At 43.2% G+C, this 20,000-nt stretch overlaps 1 long non-coding RNA gene across 1 annotated transcript in view; it reads right to left on the bottom strand.

The window, feature by feature from the left end:
- The window catches only part of LOC135101307 (uncharacterized), a 302,592-nt gene that overhangs the window by 61,485 nt on the left and 221,107 nt on the right, over window positions 1–20,000 (bottom strand). The window contains exon 6 of the long non-coding RNA XR_010269191.1: window positions 16,985–17,224. This is a non-coding gene — a long non-coding RNA (uncharacterized LOC135101307). The remainder of the gene's footprint in view (window positions 1–16,984; window positions 17,225–20,000) is intronic.

Raw genomic sequence — 20,000 nt, 5'->3', positions numbered from 1 at the left:
TGGAACATATAATTATGCCAGCAGTGTCAGGCGCCTCGTGAAGAAACATTCGCTGTCAAAGAAAAAAAAAATAAAGAAAAAACTAATTGAGTGATCTAATGTCCACGCAACAAGGTTACATGGCGAGAGAGAGAGAGAGAGAGAGAGAGAGAGAGAGAGAGAGAGAGAGAGAGAGAGAGAGAGAGAGAGAGAGAGAGAGAATTAAGTTCCAGCACCAGCTTAATAGGAAGAAAATCTGAAACTGCCTCCCACCGAAATAAACAAGCGGGTCACGAGCCTCTACCGGGGTTAGATGAAGCAGCCATAACACGTGCTTGTCCACTCCTGCCACTGCCCGGAGAGCTGAGTATGGGAACAGGAAGACGGCAGGTAAATATTGAGTCTAAGTTATGTTGAGCTTTTTTTAATAACTCAAAGACGGTAAAGTAAAACAATATACACTGCGGGCAGGGAGTATAGGAGCAGGAAGGTGGTATGTACGAGTGAACTGAGTATATTATTTTGAGTTTTTAATAACCCAAAGAAGGCAAATTAAAGGATGCAGCGTGGGTAATGAAATGTAGATGCAAAGAAACAGAAAGGTGATAGATAAGAGTGGACTTAGTCCGTATATATATATATATATATATATATATATATATATATATATATATATATATATATATATATATATATATATATATATATATATATATATATATATATATATATATATTTATTTTATTTTTTTTAATCCAAGCAAGGCAAAGTAAAAGAGGATAAAGTGTGGGAAAGGAAAGGTAGATACCAAAGAAAACAAACTACAATATATCTTTTGATTTTGCTCGGTTGTCTGATGATGAAAGAAAACATGAGTCTGGATTATGATAAGCTACCGCGAGTAGACGATTAGTTTCGAGGGTTCGACTCCAGTTTTAACGCCGGATACAAAGGATTTTCAGTTATCGCCTCTATGCGTCTGATACACAGTCTGATACGTTGTTTTGAATTGAAGTTTAAAAGGCGTGAGCAAAAGAAATCAGCTAATTCATGAAAACAAATAGTAGAAAATTAATGATGAATACGATTCTTGTTCATCATGGCAGAGATAAGATGAATGAATGGCTGGACAGACAAACAAAGGAAAAGACAACATGAAAAAAAATTGCCATAGATTGTCGTAATATACATAGACATACATATATAATAAACGTACACATACAAAGATACACACATTTCCTATGCATACACACATTTCCTATGCGTGAAGATGGCCGCTATCCATCCCCTGTCCCCACCCCTCTCCACCCCTCCCACCCCCCAAAAGAAAGCCGCTCCCGAAAAAGGGTTAACCAGAGGAAGCTTATACAACCGTACACATAAATAGACGGACTTGTACACACAGATGCAATGAATATATCGTACAGTGTTTGGTCAGCTTTCAGAATTCGTTCAAAAATTGGTTCGTTTGCTCCTCCACCGGCAAGTGACACTGGCTGGTTATTTGTATCAGTATTCACGCCTCCATGGCCGCCGTTTTTATCCTTTCCGTTTGTCTTTCATGAGTGCAGAGCAGTTCCTTTCCTGTATGCCTTTCCCGAATGACAAGGAAATTACGACATGGTGGGCTTGAAGTTGTATTATTGCATTAATGGTGGTGGTGGTAGTAGTAGTAGTAGTAGTAGTAGTAATAGTAGTAGTAGTAGTAGTAGTAGTAGTAGTAGTAGTAGTAGTAGTAGTAGTAGTAGCAGCAGCAGCAGCAGTAGTACTTGTTGTAGTAGCAGTAGTAGTAGGAACAGCAGCAGGAGGAAAATAAAAACAATACTATGTCTGTATGTCTGTCCCGAATGACGAGAAAAAAAATATGACAAGAGATTGAAGTACGTAGTAGTAGTAGTAGTAGTAGTAGCTGAAGCAGCAGCAGCAGTAGCGGCGGCGGTAGTAGTAACAGTACTAGCAGTAGTAGTACCACTAGGAGCAATAACAATTATAACGCAAAACACGGCGGTTCACATGTTCATAAGGTCGGAATGTCAAGGGAGTGGACGCCGCGCCAGCCTGCACCACACAGCCGCTGGCCGCCCGCTTTACATATGCTCAAGGGGAAGAGACACCAGGCCGCCTCTAAAACAAAACCTGTCCCTTACTTCCTTCTCAGCGCCACGCTGCACCAATGCACGAGGCTTCCGTGGAGCAGTGGCGGGGAAGCGTGACAGAACGTAACACATGCTGGGGGTGAAGAGTATGGCCCGTATTCAGAAAGGCTTTGCTCTCTTATCACGACTATTTTCAAAGGTCATAGAGATGATTAACCGGATTCCCAAGTGTGTTTCTCCTATTAATAACGTAGAAAACTTTAATTTGTCACTTAGACCATAAAAAAAATACTTTTTAAAAGTCGTGTAAGTTCAACTACAGCGTTTTGGATGTAGTGGAGGTGAGGCACACGAGTGTCTCAGAATATGGTCCTATACTCGATCGTGGTGGTTTTCATAAGGCCTCCCAGTGCTTTAATTTACGTTTAGACAAATGGAAACAGACTGAGACCAATGACAAATTAAATAATTTTTAATATATAAAGTACCAGCCAAGAACAAAAGCCCGATGAAGATGAACAAAGGACAAATTATTTTTTCACCATTCTTTTCCCAGCATGTTAAAGCCGCCTAACAGTAATACAATAGTCTCCGGTAGAGTGTGCCGGCGCGGACGGTGGGTAAACAGAAACGGAGCTTAGTTCGTTTTATTAAAACCATATGTATCATACTTATAAGTATTATATGCTGAAAAAAAAGAAAAGATGACTGTTAAAATCAAATGTAAGCGCGATATGTGGACAGGAGCGTCAGCTGAGCGGCGATAGCGTGCGACTAGCGAGCAATCCGTGACCTTCGCGGAATATCAAGTCTAACTCAAAGGTGGGAAGAGTTTGGAAGTACTGGTCTCTATGTGATTAGTTTTTGCATAATGCAGAAATCAGCACAAAAGTTTAACAACAGAGCGGCCTTTACATCGCCCGCACGTGACGCAATCCCCAGCAAGGCGTCACGCGTCACTCCAAATCGCGCCTCGTCACCTTCCATGCCCTCACTCTTTTCTGAATTATAAAACATGAGAAAAGAGAGAAAGAAAAGGATTCCACTGTATCTAAAAGTCACGGTCAGCGTTCCTTGATGCATCGCAGTATCACCACCTCATGCAAACATAACGACACGACAGGATAAATATGATTGTGAAAGTCCACCGTTTCTCGGTATTCCAATGCTCACTGAATCAATATCAAGCTTCGCGTCCCTACCAGCACGTCACGCTGCCCTTTTGCACCCTCAGGAGAAAGAAGCCCCTTAAGTTTCCTCAATTTGTACAATGCTAACAGTAGACAAAGGGCAGATGTAACTCAAGGGGTAATTCTTCGTCTTAGGTTTCTAAATTATAACATTTCATATAAAAATACGAGCAATAATGTTAAATTTATAAGACAATATACCACTGACCAAAGCTGAACGATGTTAGCAGCATTATTTACATATATATATATATATATATATATATATATATATATATATATATATATATATATATATATATATATATATATATATATATATATATATATATATATATATATATATATATATATATATATATATATATATATATATATATATATATATATATGACAAAAATGTTTCCCATATATTTTCCTTTCTACTAGATTGCTTGAAAATAGATGAACGGCGACTTACCGTTGCTAATCTCATAAGAACACCATGCCAATGTCAATAGGTTTAATCTTTCTTCTGAACTTGATAGTGATGAGTAGCGAGAGCTCCCTTAACTTATAAAAAGTAACATATTTTTAAATAAAGCGGTTTCAAGCAAAACAGATCCTTTAAAACGATCCGAGGTGTAACTCTGTAGATCCTGATGTGTGGCGACGCTCGTCCGCCTAAAGGTTAGTCACAGAGAAATAGGGATTGTAATCTGTCGGCTGACTCTTTCAGTTCTCTTCCTGAGTTTTGGGAGCGTGTTTAAAGAAGGCCTTTTTTTTTTTTTTTTAATTATTCACCTATTTATTTATTCGTGTCCTCTAGATATACAGAAAAAGTTTTCTCCCAGGCACCTGCTCCGTCACAGGATTCGTCATGCGGACCCAGTGAGTTGTGGCGAAGTGCTATTAAACAACCTCAAATCTGTAGTTACTGTAGCACCTTACATGTTCTTTTGCGTTAAGCGAATGAGTCTCAGGCTCTCGAGACCCTTGTAATGTAATCAGACTCTGCTAAATAATGTTACCATAGGAACTGCCTTGTGTAGGAGTGACAGCTTGTGGTCAGTTATTGTAATGTTCTTTAAAACAGAAGTAGAGTCCTCCAGAGGATCTCTTTCACGAAGACATAAAAGACATTTCAGGGTTGATGGTAAGGGGCCACGAGAGACGCCGGAGCTCGGCCACAAGCTACTGAGGCAGGTGAGGGCTCAACGAGCGGAGAGTCATTCACCAACACGACGCACGTGTACCACGATGCTGACGTGAACCATCGATTTGTGTCACGGCAGGCGAAAGTAAGTCAAGAGAAAAGGAAGGGAGAGTATGTTACGATGCCTTAAAGACATTCAGGAACTGGAAATGAATTAAGCTGATGAAACGTTTAGATGCTAATGCAAATGACCGAAGGTTCTGTGAAGTCTTCTTAACTGGAAAGAGTTTCGCTAGAAGTAACTTTCTTCCTGAAAGAGTAAGATAAGACGATTCCCCCAAGGGTTATCGAGTCTATGTACACCTCTTACCTACGCTACCTCCTCAGGGGTACAACAGCTTACGAATCCGCGGGCCTCAGTCAGAGCACAGTCCACCCAGCCGTTCGTCATTCCTTTCTACTGGTCAATAAATGGGTGCCTGGGGAAACCTGGGAAACCTGGGGAAGCGAAACTGTGGAAACCCGGATGTCACAGCGGCCCTGCGTCCCGGGGTGAGGGGATGGCATCCACCACAGGTTCAGCGGCCAGTGAGACGAAACATTATTTGGACGCTTTAAGAATATTTATAACGACTATCACACAGATCACTTCAAGTGTTCGCCAGTGGGTGGCAGCAACCCCCAAATCTTTTACATGTGCCAGTCACCATCTCAAGCCCAATTAGAAATATCCGCTTAGAAAGTCAACGTGTTACATTATAGTAAAATTTATGAGCAACGCGAAAGCTAGTCTCACACTTGAAGCCCAAGACCAGATGGCGGATGACTGAGGGAAGCCCGATGCCCGATGTACCGTGGGATGTGTGGCAGAAGGGCACAGCTGTTTCCTAGACAGCGGGGAAGGTTACCGTCAGTTTGCAGATAACCTTGAAGTCTCGCCAAAGCAGTGCGTGCTGGCCAGCCGTGACTCCTGACTTAATATATGTATGCCCACACAAGACTGAGGCACACCACCCTCAGCCTCACTCTTCACGTGACGGGAAATATTAATTCCATGTGATAACTTGAAGTTAAAAGAAAGTTTTTTTTTCTGCTTAACGTGCAAAAGGAGGTTAATCGAAGACTATCAACACATAATAAATAAGTAAGTGTATCTATCATCTATCTATCTATCTATCTATCTATCTATCTATCTATCTATATATATATATATATATATATATATATATATATATATATATATATATATATATATATATATATATATATATATATATATATATATATATATATATTTCTTGAACGCACTAATATTAGCTATCTATATGGAGGAGAGGTAAGCGACACAAAATATGAGGAGAAAAAAATGGACCCATTAATCACAGAGAGTGACAGTGAATAACGTTACATTCCGTTGCCTTTCTTCCGAACCGCGCACCTTTAATGAAGCATTGCTAAAAAAAAAAAAAAAAAAAAAAAAAAAAAAAAAAAAAAAAAAAAAAAGCTCTATTGTTCACAAACAGCGGAGTAACATTTTTTCGGGCGTATGCTAAGAGTGTTTTGCATTTAGATAATTAACATGATTGAGGCAGCTCACACAAAACAACTGACAATCCTGAATTCCCACACCTGGAGGCCTGGGAGTGGCTAGGCTCCGTTACCCGCGCGGCGCCCACATTCTGCTCACCCCATGTACCCCCTCAACACTTTCAGACATTGTAAATGCAGAAGCCACTTGAGACAACGTATATATCTCAGCCAGGGCCATACAATAATATAAAATGTGGTAAATACTCTCTACAGGCGTGAGCAAAGAAACCTGTGGGGAGCTTCATGATAATCAAAATACAGAGGGAAAAAAAAAAGGAAAGGAGAGGAAAGGAAAGGAAAGAAAAGTGGTGCATACACGTGTACATGTCGGGATTAGCTGTGAAGACCAATAAATCAGTCCTCAGCCACAAATCACAAAATATATTGAAATCCTCTAATAATTTTTAAGACGTTATTCAGACACATAAACAGATAAACAAGCAAACAAAGGTCACATCCGGTACTCGTTCTGGACGTGTACTCTCAGGCCTTTCCTCACCACCAGCCACGCTATTTTACACCACATGAAGGAATTTCAGTTGTTCTCTATCACTATTTCCTTCCACACGTGTGCTGCAAAGTGCTGCACGTGCGTTGTTGGTCCCTCATGAAAGTAACATAATGGCAGTGTATCATTACAGAAACCGTACTTGATTTTTTTTTTTTTGTACGAGACTCCAACCAAAAGCAACAAAATTAAAAGAAAAAAAATAAAGGCCCACTGAGGTGCCAGTCCTCAGAGTTAGAAACTATCGTAAACAATTAAGAGGATAAGTTTCTTGAAACCTCCCTCTTGAAAGAGTTAAGTCATAGGAAGAAGGAAATACAGAGCAGGCAGGGAGTTTCAGAGTTTGCCAAAAAAGAGAATGAATGACTGAGAATAATGTTTAACTCTTGCATTAAAGAGGTGGACAGAATAGGGATGAGGCCGCGGGAGGAGGGGGGGATGTAGTTAGCAAGTTCAGAAGGGCATTTGGCATGAAAATAGCAGTAGAAGATAACAAGAGATGCAATAATGTGACGATGAGAAAGAGGCTGAAGACAGTCAGTTAGAGGAGAGGAGCTGACAGACGAAAATCTTTCGATTCTAACCTGTCTAAGAGACCGGTGTGAGTGGAACCGCCCTCTCCATACAGCCAAATATGGCCCCTGTACACAGTTAACAGCTGGGGGTGGTGGTGAGAAAAACTGGCGGAGACGACTCACAACGTCTAACTTCATAGAAGTTGTTTTAGCTAGAGATGAGATGTGGTTTCCAGTTTAGATTATAAGTAAAGGGTAGACAGAGGATGTTCAGTGTGGAAGAGGGGTACGTGACTTATAATTTCTTTGAATAAAAAAAAAAGTTATATGACTAATTAACTTTGTCTATGCATTTCTGTCCGGTATGCTATTTGCATGTAGGTTTAATGTAAGGCAACGGCTTGGTGTACTGATGGAGGGAAGTAAGATTCTTCGAAGCTTCGTTCTTTATATTCAGTCTCCACGGAATGTAGAGACACGTACAAGACTGGATGACACTCGCGACCCCGGAGATGAGGCGAATCTAAATCTCTTGACCATTGACAAAGGTATTTGTGTGTGTTAGTCCATCTGACTCTTCCCAGCACGTGGTTAAAATTAAAAGTGTAAGCAGCGAAATATATAAAATGTCAAAGGAAGGATTGGGACTCACATTCCTCAAAGTGTGTGTGTGTGTGTGTGTTTATATATATATATATATATATATATATATATATATATATATATATATATATATATATATATATATAGAGAGAGAGAGAGAGAGAGAGAGAGAGAGAGAGAGAGAGAGAGAGAGAGAGAGAGAGAGAGAGAGAGAGAGAGAGAGAGAGAGAGAGAGAGAGAGAGAGAGAGAGAGAGAGAGAGAGAGAGAGAGAGAGAGAGAGAGAGAGAGAGAGAGACTTATATAGACTTCTTAGACTTATAGAAGCAAGTCTAAGAAGTCGAACAGGAAAGGTTGCCACTGAGGGAGGCGACGCTACCAGTACAGCGCTGGTGTAATACTGACCGTCCCGGCACAACACTACGCGGCTCAACAAATGACAGTCTTGGTGCACGAGGGCTGTATACAACTGTCTGCAGTAATAACACCCATGACAATCACAACACTCATATCAGCAGAGAAAACAGCTGCGGGGGATAACTAATTAGCAGCTCGATACGGCGCGGTGCCCAAGGGACGCGCTTCACTGGCTGCTGAGATTCACACCCACAGCAAGACCGTCCACTTGGAGACGAGCGAAGTAATGCGTCTCGTGGCACTGAGGCTGACTGCTCACTGGATTGCAAGTTATTTTCTAAAAAAAAAACACGTCAGTCAAAAATAGAACAATGAAAAGAATACTTAAGATTAACAACGGAACAGTCAAGCGGTGATCTGTTCATCTTTTTTACAGCTTACGACACAGTACTCTGATTTTTTCTAGGGGAAGAAGCGATTAAGAGGGATTTTAACATACATTCTTGTTCATAGCCTACAGCCAATCTTTTACACATGGAAAAAAAAAAAAAAAAAAAAAAAAATACTAATATATATATATATATATATATATATATATATATATATATATATATATATATATATATATATATATATATATATATATATATATATATATATATATATATATCACAGCACAAAACGTAACGAAAAAAAGGCAAAAGAATCACGGCGGCCTTGCAATAATTGTGGCGCCAACACGAGAATGTATTTCTTTCGTAAACAGAAGTCATTAATTTGTACGGTAAACTACATCCGACATATATTTATTAATAAAGGACAATCAAATATCAGTATATATAATGTCAATAAAAAGATAAGTATGTCGAAGCAAACTGTCCCTCCACACACCCGCCTGGTGAACACAACAGATCTCGACCACTCTCTCCTTCAGCACTTGGTCAGGCTAACACATCGCACCATTTCTTCTCTACAAACCAACAGATGCTCCCACGCTTACAAGTCAATCACCCGTCCCTGCTGCACTACTTCGCTACGTATCACATCACTCCCATCAGATCAGCTGCTGGTCATCCTCACTCAACATAAGATTATTTTAGTCGTTTTACATATGCGTAGAAAATTATTACTAAACAAGTCGTACGAGTCAATAAGTGACACTGCACATCGTAATAGAAAGGCAAATATCTTCTTTATGTTCTTGAATCGTGACAACACCACTCAGTTCAATTATACAGGAACGTGACGGCACGAGGGCACACAGCAGCAAGCACCGGTGAAGCAGCAACAACAGCTGGAGCGGCAGCGTGTAAGCCAGCATGCTCCCTTCACCTTCACCGAGTAGTCGTACATCCTTGAGCACACCATGGAAAAAGCGCACACTCATAAATGTTCCCCGTGCACGCCGCCTGCTCCTCGGCCGTCCATTCTTCCTGTCTGCACAGCGGTATCCCTCCCCCCAGCGCTGGGCGACTTGGGGCGAGGCCTGGCTGGGGAAGAGGACTGCAGGGAAGGTGCTGGATAACCGTGCTACCGTGCCAATACTTAAGGGAGAATATTACACACACACACACACACACACACACACACACACACACACACACACACACACACACACACACACACACAAAGGTAAGCAAACAGTCCCTACACCCCTTATCACAGTGGGTGCGGGCTGTCCTGAACACACTCCCTGTTTGCTCTCGTCTCACAGCATTTTCGGGGCGACAGTCGCGGCATGATTTCCGAGTTGACATTACGACACCCAGATTGCCTTAGGCAGGGTGGCTTGACCTACGAGCGGGGAGTCGCTGACTTACCCGCACGTCTGAGATCCTGAGTGACCGCAGCACCTCGCCTTCCTTCTCTCTCCCTCAGTCTCCGGCTCACCCTCGCCCCCTTCTGTTGTTGTGGCCGGCGGGAGTTGTGTCTTTCATCCCAAGTGTTGCAAGGGATATTTTGAGATTCCGTACCGCTTTCCCGTGCCCCTCCGCCTCCCTCTCCCTCAAATCCCCTAAGCTCGTCCTTACCTTCCTCCTTCGTCCGTGTCTTTTAGCTCTACTTTCTTGCATCCTTTCCTCTCAACATATGTTCTTGTTTCGTGGTTTGTTGCGCGAGATTCCTCTTACTACGCATACACTTCCGCTACTTGGTTCCCTTTGCACTGCCTTCATAACCTTGTCCTTGTGTCCTTCATTCACTTCTTTTACTCCTTCAGCACCATTTGTCACACTCCTGCACTGCATTGATATCCTTATCCTTCATCTCCCTCCCATTCCCTTATCGGTCCTTCCCTCCACCGTTACCTTCTCTTCCTTCACTTCTTCCTCTCCTCTCCTCCATCGCTATCCTTATTCCTCATCGCTGTCTCCCTCCTTCATCGCCGTCTGCCTCCTTCATCGTTCTTCCTTTTCTCCATCGCCATTCTCTTCATTACCATCCCTCCCTTTTCTCTTTTCCCCGAACACATCGTACAGTTTCCCATCTTCCTCCTTTTCGCTGTCGCTGATGAAAGAGGAAACCTTCACATAATTTCGTTCTTCGCGGAGGAAAAACAGTCTTCTCATAGCTGCTCCTCCGCCCACGCGTTCCTTCAAGAGGTGTTTTAATGATTTTTCTCTCGCACATCTGTATCCTAGTTCTCTTGGCTGGAACGTTAAGTTTAGGCTGCGTCATCACCTCTGGAGCCGCTGCCTCACGCTGCTCTTTTTGGGTCACCGGATCCGCTGCGGGACAAGGCGCCACCCGTAGAGAAACAAGTGAACAGTGAAAAACCTTTACTGAATGAGCACACGTCTTGCTCCACCAGTAATTATTCATTGCGGTACCGGACACCAGCCGCGGAAACACGCTCGTCCTGCCCGACTTCCTCCACACCTACATTACTTAAACATGTTGATCTTTGTATGTATTTATGTATGTATGTACTTATGTATGTATGTATAACATCGACTATCTATCTATCTATATATCACCTACACACGCAGATTGTGTCAGCATGTGTGTGTGTGTGTGTGTGTGTGTGTGTGTGTGTGTGTGTGTGTGTGTGTGTGCAGCATTAGCAGCACACACGAGGGCGCACCCAGAATAACGTGTAAGAGAACAGCTCATTAAGATGCCAACAACACCATCAATGGGCCTGCAGCCACAAAGGAGCCCGCCTCCCCCTCCCCCCTGGGTCGTGGAAGAGAACACGGCGGAACATTACTGAGCGACAGAAACCGATAGAGACCGCCGAAGAGCTGCAGACAATGCGGAGCAGCCGCTGGGGTCGGGGTAGGAGGGGAGGGTGAGGGCAGCGGAAGCGGCAGTGACGAGGGGCGGCGAGACGGCCCGGGAGGCAACCACGGGGAGCACGTTGACGAGGAAGACGATGTGAGAGACTAAGGCGTGTAGGAGGAAGCGTCATGTCATGGGAAGATGTAGGCATGTCATACTGGCCAAGCTACGGTTAGCATGGAAACACACAAACACACACACAGGCAGGCAGGCAGGCACGAGGGGCGCGGACCGGCACTAGGGAGCAGATGAACAGCTGCTCAAATATTCGTGGCTGTGTGAAACTTGGCCGCCTTATGACTGCTGTTGCGGGAAGCTGAGAAGTTAGTGGTGTTAGTGCTTCCCTCCCACTGCCTCCCTCCCTCTCCTCCCTTCTCTCCTCCACCCACACGCTCCTGATGCAGTTTCCCTTCTTTCTCTTCCTTCTGTGCTTCCTAATCCTCCTTTTCCTCCTGATCGCATTCCGTCTATGTATTTTTCATAACTTCTGATAACCTTTCTAATATTTCAGCGTTGTCTCTTCTTCAGTGGAAATATAAATGTTCAAGAAAATAATATATATAAACTTTAGTCATGCCTTTCCTTGACTGCAACAATACACGCGAACTTACACACACACACACACACACACACACACACACACACACACACACACACACACACACACACACACACACACACACACACACACACATATACGGTCAATTCTCTCTCTCTCTCTCTCTCTCTCTCTCTCTCTCTCTCTCTCTCTCTCTCTCTCTCTCTCTCTCTCTCTCTCTCTCTCTCTCTCTCTCTCTCTCTCTCTCTCTCTCTCTCTCTCCATCTCCATCTCCATCTCCATCTCCATCTCCATCTCCATCTCCATCTCCATCTCCATCTCCATCTCCATCTCCATCTCCTTTTCCTCCTTCCCCTCCTTCTCCTTCTCCTTCTTCTCCTTCTTCTCCTCCTTCTCCTTCTTCTCCTTCTTCTCCTTCTTCTCCTTCTTCTTCTCCTTCTCCTTCTTCTCCTCCTTCTCTTCCTTCTCCTTCTCCTTCTTCTCCTTCTCTCCCTCCCTCTCTCTCTCTCTCTCTCTCTCTCTCTCTCTCTCTCTCTCTCTCTCTCTCTCTCTCTCTCTCTCTCTCTCATTCTCGTACAAGCATTTATTCTCTATCTCAAATTTAACTAGTTCATTTTCTTCAGTTCACTTCCCCTCTTCGTAATTCTCTCTCTCTCTCTCTCTCTCTCTCTCTCTCTCTCTCTCTCTCTCTCTCTCTCTCTCTCTCTCTCTCTCTCTCTCTCTCTCTCTCTCTCTCTCTCTCTCTCTCTCTCTCTCTCTCTCTCTCTCTCTCTCTCTCACACACACACACACACACACACACACACACACACACACACACACATTATGCTTCTGTATACTCTAATCCTTCTGTTTCCTTTCTTCTTCATTTCCTTTCCTGCACCCTTCCTTTGCCACCCTTTTCTCCTCCTCCTCCTCCTCCTCCTCCTAAGAAGTCTTGACTGGGGAAGAAAATGAGACGTAAAACCCATTTATTTGTCATCCGCACTACTGACACCTTACAACACATCTTAATTAGTATTGTCCTGATAGTGGAGATGACATTCTCTCTCTCTCTCTCTCTCTCTCTCTCTCTCTCTCTCTCTCTCTCTCTCTCTCTCTCTCTCTCTCTCTCTCTCTCTCTCTCTCTCTCTCTTTCTGTTTTCCCGAATCCCTGACAGCCGGACAAACTTGTGTGATATGTGACCCAACTATTGCGTCATCATTATTACAAGGGAGGCTGTGGTGGGTACATACATTATGACCGCCAGCAATGACTGTGATGACTAGGACGCCACCACAAAACAAACTGGTTGCGCCATCACGTCCTCCACCATCACTACTACTGTCAACCACAACGACACCCACTTCTACCATTATTACTGCTGTCGCTATTACTACTACTACTACTACTACTACTTACACCACCATGATTACTGTCAACATTACTACGAACATTATCACATCCGCTCTTACTAACACTTATTCATAACTATCAGCTAATGTACTACTGAATGTGTGTGTGTGTGTGTGTGTGTGTGTGTGTGTGTGTGTGTGTGTGTGTGTGTGTGTGTGTGTGTGTGTGTGTGTGTGTGTGTGTGTGTGTGTGTGTGTGTGTGTGTGTGTGTGTAATGGGAAGCTAAACCCTAGGTCGAAATAGGATGAAATTTTGCAAGTGGAGTGGAATTTGGTCATCTAAGGGACAATATAAATGTAAATCCAAGTGAATATTTTCCAAGAAGGTACACAGGATGGTTCAAAATTCCCACTGGAAGATACAAATTTCAGCAAAAACACAAGAAAACGAGAGAAGCTGCAAGAAACCGTCAGGCCTATACGTGACACTCCCTCTATCAAACACACAACCATGTCACCTATCACCCTCATCTCAATATTTGTCTAATCTTCTATTAAAACTCCCCAGTGACTCACAAGCTGATCAATGAGCCTGTTCTATTCATCTACCACCACTTAAGAACAATTCCTTCCAACATGCCTGCAGTTGTAATGAAAGCGTGGTCACTCAGGTACCACTGAAAACTCTGCGGCAGTCTCACCAGCTTGTGCAAGTGAGAGTTCAGTGACGTAGACTATTGAGCTTCTACAGACAGGAATGTGGTCATGAGTTATCATAAGCAGGTGTATTAAAAAACTGAAGGAAGTGCGCCACCCCAGTAGAGACACGAAGAACTTCCCTTTAATTATATACTTCACTATCATTTGTTAATCTTTTTTTCCCAACTCTGGCTACACCAGAGACCGTATCCAACAAATGAAGTGTTCTTTTTCAAATCCTGTAGAAAACAAGAAATGTCGGACTTCATTTGCAAGTTCGTTAATATATCAGGTTCATTTTTAGCGTAGAAGTTTTATTTACTAACTTACAACTAAATGTCCAGCTAACTATCTACGTAAAAAACATGTAATGTGTGTGTGGGGGCATGAATGTTTTGATCTCGAAATGTATCAATGTATACTTTACCTATCACTATTTGTCCACCTATAAAAGCATGTTCCTCCATTCAAAACATGAGTAATTAGTGTTGCCTTCGCAAGCCAATAAACAGAGATAATACATTTTTAAAGCCTAAGATGGCAAGGGACATCTTCCCCTCTTCGTAATTCTCTCTCTCTCTCTCTCTCTCTCTCTCTCTCTCTCTCTCTCTCTCTCTCTCTCTCTCTCTCTCTCTCTCTCTCTCTCTCTCACACACACACACACACACACACGCACATTATGCTTCTGTATACTCTAATCCTTAGAGTATACAGGTTAAAATACGCGCGATATTACAATGCACTCAGTGTGCCATAGAGCCAGGACTTCACCGCGGGGCTACGCGGCCCTCAAGTATCCGGGATACGAAGACTATACTTGAAAGCACCGAACACTGCCCACCAGCCTTTCTTCCCGCACTAAAACTTTGATAGAAAGTTAATTTACTGAGTACTGCAGGTATTGAAACTACAGTGATTCAGTTCTGGGATAGTGATGAAAATTAACAGAGGTGGTCGGCATTCAGCGGGTCTGGACACAACCCTGACGTGTACATGTATTGAGCTATTTATTTTAACCACTCATTCACTTATTTGATATACTACTGAAAAGTCCGTGTTTTTATTTATGTATTTAATTTTATTCATTTATTTATTAATTTATCACCATTATTATTATCATTATTATTATTATTATTATTATTATTATTATTATTATTATTTTTGTGAGTGTGTGTGCGAGCAAGGGCAGGTGAAACCATACTCTCGAATCGTATGAAATGTGGCAGACAGACTGGAATGCAGCCCATACTGGTCAAAATTTATTTCATCCTAAATTAAAATGTTCCAAGATGGATATTTAGGGATCAAAGTTTCCAGACTTAAAGTTCAGAAATGTAAATTACGTGGAACTTTGATCCTGGAGCATCAATTCTCTTCATCAATGGAAACCTCTGTTGGAGCTCCAAATGAATATACAAGTAAGAGATTGATTATGCATATCATGACTCACTGGATCAAGTTACAGGTCACAAAATAACGTCATGTAATTTTCGACCTAATATCTGAAAGCAAAAGAAACCTGGGAAGTGAGTCGGAATCTGCCTTCAGACGAGTGAGAAGCCCTTGTTGTTATTCCTTCTTCCACTACAATGACACGAAGACAGGTAGGATAATTAGGTCAGATTCGGATGCCATCGCCTTGCAGGCAGCCTTTGGATAGAATGAAGGAATAACAAGAACGAAAAAAGATGTAAGAATTATAGTTATCTCTGATCTCCGTCTAAGGAAACAATGCATAGAGGCGGGAAATAAAGCAAATCGGATACTAAGACTCACTTTTTAGGAGTGCTGAAAATAGCAGTCTCAAAGTAATATTAAAGTTATATTTGGCGGTGGTCAGACCTCATCTAGATGATGTTGTGGAGTTCTAGTCCTAAATATTACAGGAAGGATATAGGTCTATTATAATTAATACAAAGGAGAATGACAAGGAATACAGGGGATGAGGGATATTCCTTACGAAATGAAACTGAAGCTTTTACATTTGCATTCCTCAGAGAGGCGTAGGGAATCTGATAGAGTTCTTTAAGCGGTATATGGGATAAAACAAGGGTGACGTAAGTAAAATTGTCAGGATAAACAATCAGGATAGAACAAGAAATAATGGCTTCAAGCTTGAAAAGTTTGCGTTCAAGAGAGATAGGAAGAAAATGGTTCTCAAATAGAGTGGCAGATTAACTGAATGGACTCAATAATCAGGTTGTTAATGATGAATCATTAGGGAGCTTAAAAAAAAAAAAAAAAAGACAAATTTATGGATAGGGATGATAGGTGGAAATAGGTATGTTTCAAACAGGGACTACCACGTGTAGGCCTGATGGCTTCTTGCAGCTTCCCTTATTTTCTTATGTTTTAATGTACTTATGCTGCAGACACCACTATCGCTACTACTGACACCGCACATTATTTCCTGAGAGAGAGAGAGAGAGAGAGAGAGAGAGAGAGAGAGAGAGAGAGAGAGAGAGAGAGAGAGAGAGAGAGAGAGAGAGAGAGAGAGAGAGAGAGAGAGAGAGAGAGAGAGAGAGAGAGAGAGAGAGAGAGAGAGAGAGAGAGAGAGAGAGAGAGAGAGAGAGAGAGAGAGAGAGAGAGAGAGAGAGACGGAACTGAACATTAGTGTTTCCCTTCCCCGCCCCCAAGCTCGCCACTTTGTGTCAAGGAGCAGCATCAGGAAAGCTGTATAGCAATTGGCGGCGCCCTCAACAACATAATGGCGGCAGCCTTGGGTAACGCGTTGCTGCACTCTGTTGAGCGTGATGGCAAGTAATAGGATGCAGGTGCAGGGGCGACAGGGGCGGCAGGGGAGCGGAGGACACGAGAAACAAGGATGCAGGGTTAAGCAAATTAAGTATTTTTCCTCCTCTGGACGAACACATCATGATAGCAACCCTTGGTGCATCTGCTTGTTTTCACTGCGACGGTACCTACAAAGTGTCCCCAAGGAGCGGCGGTGTTCATTGGCCTCATTAAGGAAGATAATTCGTTAACTGTACAAAGGTAAGGGAGAAGATACACCATCCATATCCAGCACACACACACATCCACCCTCACCCTTACCCCGCCCCCCCGAACACACACACACACACACACACACACACACACACACACACACACACACACACACACACACACACACACACACACCTTCATTTCCGATCCGTCGCGTGGCTCACATCCGTTTCCTGGACTTGTGTTTGTCTGGGCCGCAAACATCTCTTCTGTGGGAGCAACAAGCTGCGGCATCACGGCCACTCTTGCTTATTCGCTCCAGGTTTTCAGTAGCACTTATTTTCCACCAAAAGCTCTGCGTCACCTTCCTTGAGCCTAACTCGTGGCCAGGCTTAGGGATCCGTACCTCGAGCTAAGACCCTTGGGCGGGACCACCTGCAAGGGAAACAAGAAGACTAGTATGAGGGATAAGGAAACAAAATGTGTGGGTATGAGGGACGAGGAAACAAAGGTGTGGATACACAGGACAAGGGAACAAGAGTGTGGGTATCGCAGGCGAGGAAACAAGGGTATTGAGTGACGAGGAAATTCATACTCTGGTAACGGTGCCACAGCTAGAAATATTTGTAGAAAAAGGTGTAATGTGAAATGTCAATCAGTTAAAACGAAGGCAGGGTCGTGCTAAGGTGAACCATGACATGGGCGAAGTGGATCAATGGCGGGCTGATTAATGGCTACAGAGGGTGAAGACGCTGCACGTGGCATCACACGCCGCGTGTGTATTGCATTCCCCGGAATACAAGTATGCATTCCTCTCACGGACACCAGACTCAGACGCTGCTATCCTCGTCGAAACAGGAACAACATTCCCGAGACAAAAGAACGTCTTAGAGTACGGAATTACAGTTATTGATATTGGTCAGAAGATACTCAAGGAGATTATTTTTTTATTTATTTTTTTTTACATATATTATTTTTGTTTTTAACTGGGGAAACAATAAAACTGTACTGACAACTGATGAGACTGTACGAATCTGCACGACAATGTGATGTGCATGGTGGCAGCGACCCCTGACTTGTCCCAGGAGAGGCAGCGGGGCTGCGACACACACACACACACACACACACACACACACACACACACACACACACACACACACACACACACACACACACACACACACACACACACGGCAAGAACTGTGCACTTTTCGCTCAACTAAATCACACCGAATTGACTTTCCTTTTTAAGCAGAATATTGTCTGATGTTTTCTTTATTCCATAAAGAGTTGAGCTTTTCAGTTTTTCTCACTTTATCTCATCACAAAAACATGTTTATACATCTGCCTGAAAGACATAAAGTTTTAAAGTGTGTGAGTCCTGCCTGACACATGAATAAACATGAAGGATACAATGCAAGCATGACTACTCGTGAAAATTATGTTGGGAAAGTTAGTACTGATGATGATAAGTTCACTCAGGCGTCACAAGACCTCCTGCACCGAGTCACTCTTCATGACACTGCAGGCTTACATGCATTAAGGGGGGACCGTGAGGGGCAGTGTGTACCATCAGGACACTCATCCACCACAGTTATGAAGGAGTGATCATCAGGCAGTTATCTTCCCCCTTCCATGACTCTCCATACCGCCCCTCCACCAACAACTGCCAAATAATGAAACAGTCTGGCTGCCGCTAACTACCAGACTTCCTGATACTACAAGGTGCAAAGGTCCCTGCAAAACTTTCCCTCGGTGTGCTTGACAACTTGTGTTTGGGGGACGGAGCCGCAGGACGCGATGAGGCCATAAGGATTAGTTCACCTGGGAGACGCAGAGGAGTCAAGTTGTTAGGGTTAGGAGAGGTAGAGCCTGAAGGCAGCAGGGGCAGCTATAATGAGCAGAGGTGGGTGTTACCTGTCACCGGAGAAGTGGGGACGCGCGAGTCAGGTGTTGCTGCACTCGTTATAATGGCATTAATTAGGCGCAAGATAACAAGGAGGGAAGGGATAGGGATCAGCGGAGAGACTGATGGAGAAGGAGAGTGAACGCGCTAAGCTTCGTAAGGGTGACGCCTAGCGGTGGCTCCCTCCGAACACACACACAAAAAAGTGCCGCCAAAAACCTGGGGGAGGTGACGACAGCGAGCCTGACGCGCTGCAGCCATGGACGAGATGGGTGGTGAAGGACGCTCAGGTACACAGACAAGGAACTATCCTACGGAGCCTTAACACACCGACGGCGAGCGGTGAGTGGCGAAGAGAAGCAATCCCCCAAATAAAAGACAGTCGGTCATGAATCTAGCATGTGTAAACTCGAGTGTGTACCGTGTCATTTATTCATGTTCTATATGTACATTCTTCAAAGTTTAATATTTTATCCGATATTGTTTACCTGTTCTAAAGCTTAAGTACTAGATATATATTTCTTTGTCTGTATGTAAACATGTGTTCAATATATAACACGCAACCAAATACAATTCATGCTTGCATATAAACCGCTATGTCTGTCTGTTTGATAGTGTTATAATGGCGATCACACACACACACACACACACACACACACACACACACACACACACACACACACACACACACACACACACACACCAGCAGGCACAGATAACACATTACCACGATCAGCTGGAAAACTTTATTATCTGACAAAGAAATATTTAGAAATGATGCCAGGGTGTCGGCGGCGTCACAACACTACCTGGCGTGACGGCCGCAGCACACCTGTTGTTCCTGTGACGCTCGGCCTTCACTAACTGTCTGAGGGTAATATTTCTTCTCTCTCTCTCTCTCTCTCTCTCTCTCTCTCTCTCTCTCTCTCTCTCTCTCTCTCTCTCTCTCTCATAAGGGATTTCGTCCCATATAAATTTCCATCACTTGTTATTTTTTTCCCTGGGCTCATCATTTCCTTCCTCTCTCTTCTATTATCCTCCGGTATTGATCATTGCTCCTTTTCTCAGTCAGCCTCTCCTGGGTTGTCTTCTGGTACGCAATTTCCATTTCTAATTTACCCTCCAGGAATGTTTTCCGGAGAGAGAGAGAGAGAGAGAGAGAGAGAGAGAGAGAGAGAGAGAGAGAGAGAGAGAGAGAGAGAGAGAGAGAGAGAGAGAGAGAGAGAGAGAGATACCGAAACGTACTGACAAACAACACCAATAGAGAGAGAGAAATACACAGATAGAAACTCCCCAACAAGCAGA

This window comes from Scylla paramamosain, chromosome 1 (assembly GCF_035594125.1).
Source record: "Scylla paramamosain isolate STU-SP2022 chromosome 1, ASM3559412v1, whole genome shotgun sequence".
Taxonomy (NCBI): domain Eukaryota; kingdom Metazoa; phylum Arthropoda; class Malacostraca; order Decapoda; family Portunidae; genus Scylla; species Scylla paramamosain.
The sequence above is the reverse complement of the archived record's forward strand: the minus strand, read 5'-3'. Positions and strand labels throughout refer to the sequence as shown.